Source organism: Peromyscus californicus, unplaced genomic scaffold (genome assembly GCF_007827085.1).
Source record: "Peromyscus californicus insignis strain IS unplaced genomic scaffold, ASM782708v3 Scaffold_4__1_contigs__length_199733344, whole genome shotgun sequence".
In the NCBI taxonomy this organism is placed as follows: domain Eukaryota; kingdom Metazoa; phylum Chordata; class Mammalia; order Rodentia; family Cricetidae; genus Peromyscus; species Peromyscus californicus.
The window spans coordinates 122,590,090-122,596,542 of NW_026294562.1; positions in this window are offsets into that span (position 1 = coordinate 122,590,090).

The following is a 6,453-nucleotide window of genomic DNA, read 5'->3' on the forward strand; positions in this document are numbered from 1 at the left end:
GAAACAAAAACAAAACCAAAAACAAGACATCTGGTGGGGGTTGTTAGCTTCTGGAGCTCCATCCTACTCACGCGTGCGCCGCTGAGCAGCCTGCCTATCTACCCGACGCAGTGCCACTGGCCTGTCTTCCCACTGGCACTGGGCTCCACGCGCGACAGCGGCTCGGGGACCTCCCAGAAGGGCAGGACCAACTAGGGAGGGCTAAGAGGGGCGCGCCCGGGAGAAACCGGCCGAAGCTGAGACACCCGACCCCAGCGCGGGCACCAGGCACGGCGGCACGCCACGTCGCAAGGAGACCCGCCTGACCTCACGAGCCCACGTGCCCCCGCCCTGGGTGCGCAGACCCTGGACAGTCACCTTAACCTCGCCGCAGCCTCCTTCCAAAATTCCCGCTCAACTCCACGCAGACGCACTTCCGTCGCCCAGAGCAACAGGTCCCGCCCCCGCGGCTCATTTCCGACTCCTTAGCGTGGTGGGGCGTACCATCTAGATGACCTGGGGGGGAGGGAATCATTGCGGAGTTCATGGTCTAAGTTCGCGGACGGGGGAGGCGCGACCTGCTTACTCGCTTTGAGGACCCCAGAGTGAGCATGAGCGTTATGGTCTGACCCAGCCAAGCTTTCCTTGAGCTCTGTAGTTGAAGACAGTGCGCAAGGGATTAATAGATGGCTTTGCAGGTCTTTGCGTTGGAAGCACCTGAAAGGCAGAGGGAGCCCTCAGATTTCACCCTGTCCTTGGGGAGGCGAGGCAGCACCAACCTCTCCTCTCTTACATAACCTCAACGTTTAGCTGGTTCTTTCCCAGAAACAGTGAATGTTCAATACATAGTTGTTAATAAGCACCTGACTGTGGAGTCAAGATCAATGGAGTAGTGGACCGAGGTTCTACTTTAGACGGAGGGTGCAGCTTGTGTAAAGTGCCCAGAGTCAACAAGCGCCTGGCTAGTTAAGCATGTGAAGGTGCTTAGGGTGGTAGAGGGGAAGCAGAGGCACGTGCATTTCCTTAATATTAGCGGGGGGGTGGGGAGTGGGTGGGCAGGGCATGAATGTATTCATATTGTCTAATCACGTCCTTTTCAGATGAGTGCCCCCAGAGAGTTCAAAAGAGATGATGAGCTGAGAGCGGAGGCCCGAAGTAGGACCCCTTAAGAAGTTGTAAGTTGCCAGGCGGTGGTGGCGCACGCCTTTAATCCCAGCACTCGGGAGGCAGAGGCAGGCGGATCTCTGTGAGTTCGAGGCCAACCTGGTCTACAGCGCGAGTTCCAGGAAAGGCGCAAAGCTACACAGAGAAACCCTATCTCGAAAAACCAAAAAAGAAAAGAAGTTGTAAGTTGTCTGTGGTAGTGGTCTAGACTGTGGCAGTGGGGACGGAAGGGGTGGATGATGGAAAGGCTTCAGATTTGATAGACATCAGGAGTGTAATGGGTCCTCTTGGCCAGCTCTGGAAGAAACAGCTGCTGGAAGAAAGGGATGTGTCTCAGCTGTCTTCCTATGCTCCTTCTGGGACTCCTCTCCTACATTTCTGTCTCAACTTTGAGCTGTGAGATGTAGCTAAAACCCAGCAGCTGAGGTTGAGGATGGTTCCTGAGAGGAAGCCTTTTTTACTTTGCTAAAGAAACAGATGACTTCATCCACCTTCACACAAAACCCTGTTTCCAAACTCCTTCTAGGACTGGACCATTCAACTGTAAATCTGTCGGCAGTCTGTGTAGCTTAAATAAATTCATTAGCACCCCCGAGTTTCCATTTGTGCATCTCAGAGCACCTACTGAATTGTTTGTATGAATGTCTACCCAGTAACGTAAATAATAGTATCTATGTTTTTCATTAACGTTAACCTTTCATTTTTGTTTTTTTTTTGAGACAGGATCTCACATAGCCCAGGCTGGCTTCTAACTTGCTATGTAACTGTGGCTGGCCTTGAACTCCTAATCTTCCTGCTTCTACTTCCCAAATGCCTGGGATTGCAAATGTGCCACCACACGTGGCCAGCATTAACGGTGCTGGTAAGATAAAGAATAGATTCGGGCCGGGCAGTGATGGCGCACGCCTTTAATCCCAGCACTCGGGAGGCAGAGGCAGGCGGATCTCTGTGAGTTCGAGTTCGAGGCTAGCCTGGGCTACAGAGTGAGTTCCAGGACAGGCTCCAAAGCTACACAGAGGAACCCTGTCTCGAAAAACCAAACCAAAGAAGAAGAAGAAGAAGAAGAAGAAGAAGAAGAAGAAGAAGAAGAAGAAGAAGAAGAAAGAAGAAGAAGAAGAAGAAGAAGAAGAAAAAGAATAGATTCGGGTTAGTACCTGCAGTTTCCACTCTGATGCAGACTTCCTTAACTAAGCAGCTAATCTTTTCCCATTCAGCTCACCAGTTAGAGTCCCTGTGTGGGTACTTCCTTACTGGGGGCTAGCTCATCTGTGGTCCCAGTGCTGGGGAGACAGAGACAAGCAGATCTCTGAGGCTCACTGGCCAACTAGTGTAGCTGAGTTGGCAAGTTCCAGACCCGTGAGAGACCTTGTCTCAAAAAGGGGGTGGGGAGCGGGGTGGAGTGGGGTGGAGAAAAGAAAAGTGGATAGAGCCTGAGGAATGGAGCTGGAGGTTGTCCTCTGGCCTGTATGATGTCTTTCCTGTATGAATATGTATGAGTTTGCCCAGTGCATGCTCCTGTGCTTCCTGGGGAAGACATTGCTTTGGGAATGACCCCCCAGTGGGCTCCTTTACTTGCTGCAAATATGAATCTCTGTGTTCCTCTCTCTCCTGGTTGTGCACAGCGACTTTGCGCTCACCAAAAAGCAGCTTGGTTACGCATACAAGGAGAGCCAGTGATGTGCCCAACACTAGAAAATATAGCCAGCACCAGGTATGGCGACATGTCTATCATCCCAGCTGGGATGAGGCTGATGCAGAAAGATGGAGTGTGACATAGTGACATCCTGTCTCAAAACCAAAAATTAAAAATTAAAAAAAAAAAAAAGAGCTGGGTGGTTGGTGGTGGTGCGCACCTTTAATCCTGAGTAGGAGGCAGAATCAGGCGCATCTCTGTGAGTTTGAGGCCAGCCAGTGATGTTACACAGAGAAACCCTGCCTGGAAAAACTGAAATAAATAAATGAATTAAATTAAATTAAAAAAAAAGAAAGAGAGCCAGTTGAGAGCAGGTTTACAATAGCGGAACTACAAGTGCTTTCATTTAGCCAGCGTGCAGGAGAGCCTAGCAGGAATGAGCACGGTGAGGGTCCAGAGAAACAGTCTGAGCAGAGCACTGCCGACGTTCCTGCTATGGAAGGGACTGGGTGCACCTACTGTGGACACTCACCCTGAAGATTTGCCATCTGTCTTCCCCACAAAGCCACTTCTTGGCCACCCGTAGTGCCTCACACTCTGGTGTGCCCACTCTGCAGAGGATGGACCTCAGAGGATGGCCTGCGAGGGTTGGCGGCAAACTGGAGGGTGTCTAAGGAGATACCGAAAACATGTTCTAAAGAGGATGTGTGGGCACTGGCAGGCACTTTTTCCAGTTCCCTGAACTCTGGGAAGAGCATGACCAGAGAAGGGCCAATGGGCATTTACTGGAAGCCCAGCATCTTCAGTAACTTGGGCTGAAGAGCAGCACCACTTGAGAGGATCAGCACGGAAAGAGCCCACACTTAACTGTTGCCTTGCAGCAATCTCAAATGTAAAAGAAATGCAATGGGGAGGGCGGTGTGGCTCCATTGGTAGAGTTCTTGCCCAGCAGGCGTGAAAACCCAGGTTCCATGCCCATCACTGCTGTCGTAGTGTTTCTATTGCTGTGAAGAGATTCCATGACCACAGCAACTCTTTTTTTTTATTCTTCCTTCACTCCACACACCAACCACAGTTCCCATCCCTCCCCCTCTCTTACCTCCACCACCCCACACCCCATCCACTCCCCAGAGAGGACAAGACCTTCCCCAGGGAATCAACAAAACCCAGCATACCAAGCTGAGGCAGAACCAACCCCCCCCCCCCAAGGCCAAGCAAGGCATCCCACCATAGGGAATGGGCCCCAAAAAGCCAGTTCATGCTCCAGGGACAAACCCTAGTCCCACTGCCAGGGGCCCACAAATAGATCAAGCCACACCACTGTCACCCACATTCAGAGGGCCTACCTCTGGTCAGCTGTCCTGATGGGCTTCCCCATCATGCTCTTGACCCTTGCTCATACAATGCCTCCTCCCTCTCTTCAGCTGGACTCCAGGAGCCTCCTGGCCCAGTGCTTAGCCGAACCACAGCAACTCTTATAAAAGAAACAATTTCAATTGAGACTGACCTACAGTTCAAAGGTTTAGTCCATTGTCATCATGGTGGGACATGGTGGTGTGCAGGCAGACATGGTGCTGGAGAAGGAGCTGAGAGATCTACATCTGGATCTGCAGGCAGCAGAAAGTGAGCTGGCTTGAGCTTCTGAGACCTCAAAGCCCACCCCGTAATGACACATTTCCTCCAACAAAGCCACACCTACTACAAGGCTATACCTCCTAGTAGTGACACTCCCTATGGACCAAGTGTTCAAACACATGAGTCTATGGGGGTCATTCCTATTCAAACCACCACATTCCACTCCCTGACCCCCATAGGCTTGTAGCCATATGCATACAGTTCAACTTCAAAAGTTCCCATAGTCCAGAACAGTCTCAAACTTGTTTAAAAGTCCAAAGTTCAAAGCTCTTTTGAGATTTGTGCAATCTCCTAACTGTAATCCCTTGTAAAATCAAATGAAAAAGTTGATCACATACTTCCAACATATAATGGCACAGGATATACATTACCATTCCAGGAGGAAAGGGAGTATATCGAGGAAATACTGGACAAAAGCAAGACCAAAAACCAGCTGGGCAAACTCCAGATTCTGCAGCTCCATGTTTGATGTGAGAACTCTCTTCAGATCTCCAACTCTGTTCAGCTTTGTTGACCCCAACACACTTCTTTCTCTTGGGCTGATTCCACTTCCTGATAGCAGTTTTCCTCAGCAGATATTCCCTGCCTCTGGCATCTCCAACATCTTGGGGTCTCCAAGGCAATCCATGTTTCACTTTCACAGCTTCACACAAAGGCCTTTCTAGGCATCCATACAGGGACAACCCTGACACATGCCTGGCCTCAGCAGCTTCTCTTAGTCAAGGAGGCAAATTCCATAGCCCCTTTCTTCTATCATTGACTCTAAAACCAGAACCACATTGTAATTGGAAGTTTCTGTCCCACCAGCAACTCCCAAATACCCAGCAGCCACTTCCCAAATTACCACATGGAGGTTTATATTATTTATAAATGCTCGGCTGGTAGCTCAGGCTTATTACTAACTAGCTCTTACACTTAAATTAACTTATAATTCTTATCTATGTTTAGCCACATGGCTTGGTACCTTTTTCTCAGTACAACATTCACATCTTGCTTCCTCTGCATCTGGCTGGTGACTCCTGACTCTCCCCTTCCTCTTCCCAGCATTCTTAGTTTGGTCACCCTGCCTCTACTTCCTGCCTGGCTACTGGCCAATCAGTGTTTTATTAAACCAATTTAGGTGACAAATCTTTACAGTGTACAAGAGGATGATTTCACAGCACCGCATGGCTGAAGCTGCCAAGTTCTGCTGCTTGCTGAGGCTTGAATACAGCCCCCTTGTTCAATTACATCTTCACCAGCTTTCTAATTTCAATCGTTTCCTTCACTGCCTAAGCTTGGCTGTCCTGAAACTTACTCTGTAGACCAGGTTGGCCTCAAACTCCAGAGACTGACTGCTTCTGCCTCTGGAGTGCTGAGATTAAAGGCATACATACCATACTTGGCTCTAAGCTTTTCTTTAACTCCTTTTCACAAGTTCAATCTGTTTATCTCCTTGAACACAGGACTTAGCTCCATTCTGTTTCCAGGTGTCCCTTTTCTCCTTAAACTGTACATTTTGTATTTTTCTTTGCTCATCTTGCTCCTTTTCATTATAAATCTGCATAAGAGTGAACATTAATAACCACATAACAGAGTCCATGCCAGACTCTTTTGAGATTTCCTCTGCCAATGGAATTAATCCAAAGCTCTCCACTTTAGCCTCAGGCAGACTTTTCAGACAAGGGCAAAAAGCAGCCACATTCTTTACCAAAATATCATGAAAACTGTCTCTAGCTCACACACTATAATCCTTACCCTCTGGAATCTCTTGAGCCAGGCCCCCACAGTTCAAATCACCCTCAGTACCACTACCTTCCATGTTCCTACCAATATGGCCCATTAAGCAGCACTTAAAGCATTCCACTGCTTTCCTAACCCAAAGTCCACAGTCCTCCAAAGAAAAACATGGTCAGGTCTATCACAGCAATATCCCAGTCCCTGGTACCAACTGTTTTAGTTAGAGTTTCTATTGCTGTGCAGAGACACCATGACCACGGGAACTCTTATAAGGAAAACATTTCATTGGGGCTGGCTTACAGTTCAGAAGTTTAGTCTATTGT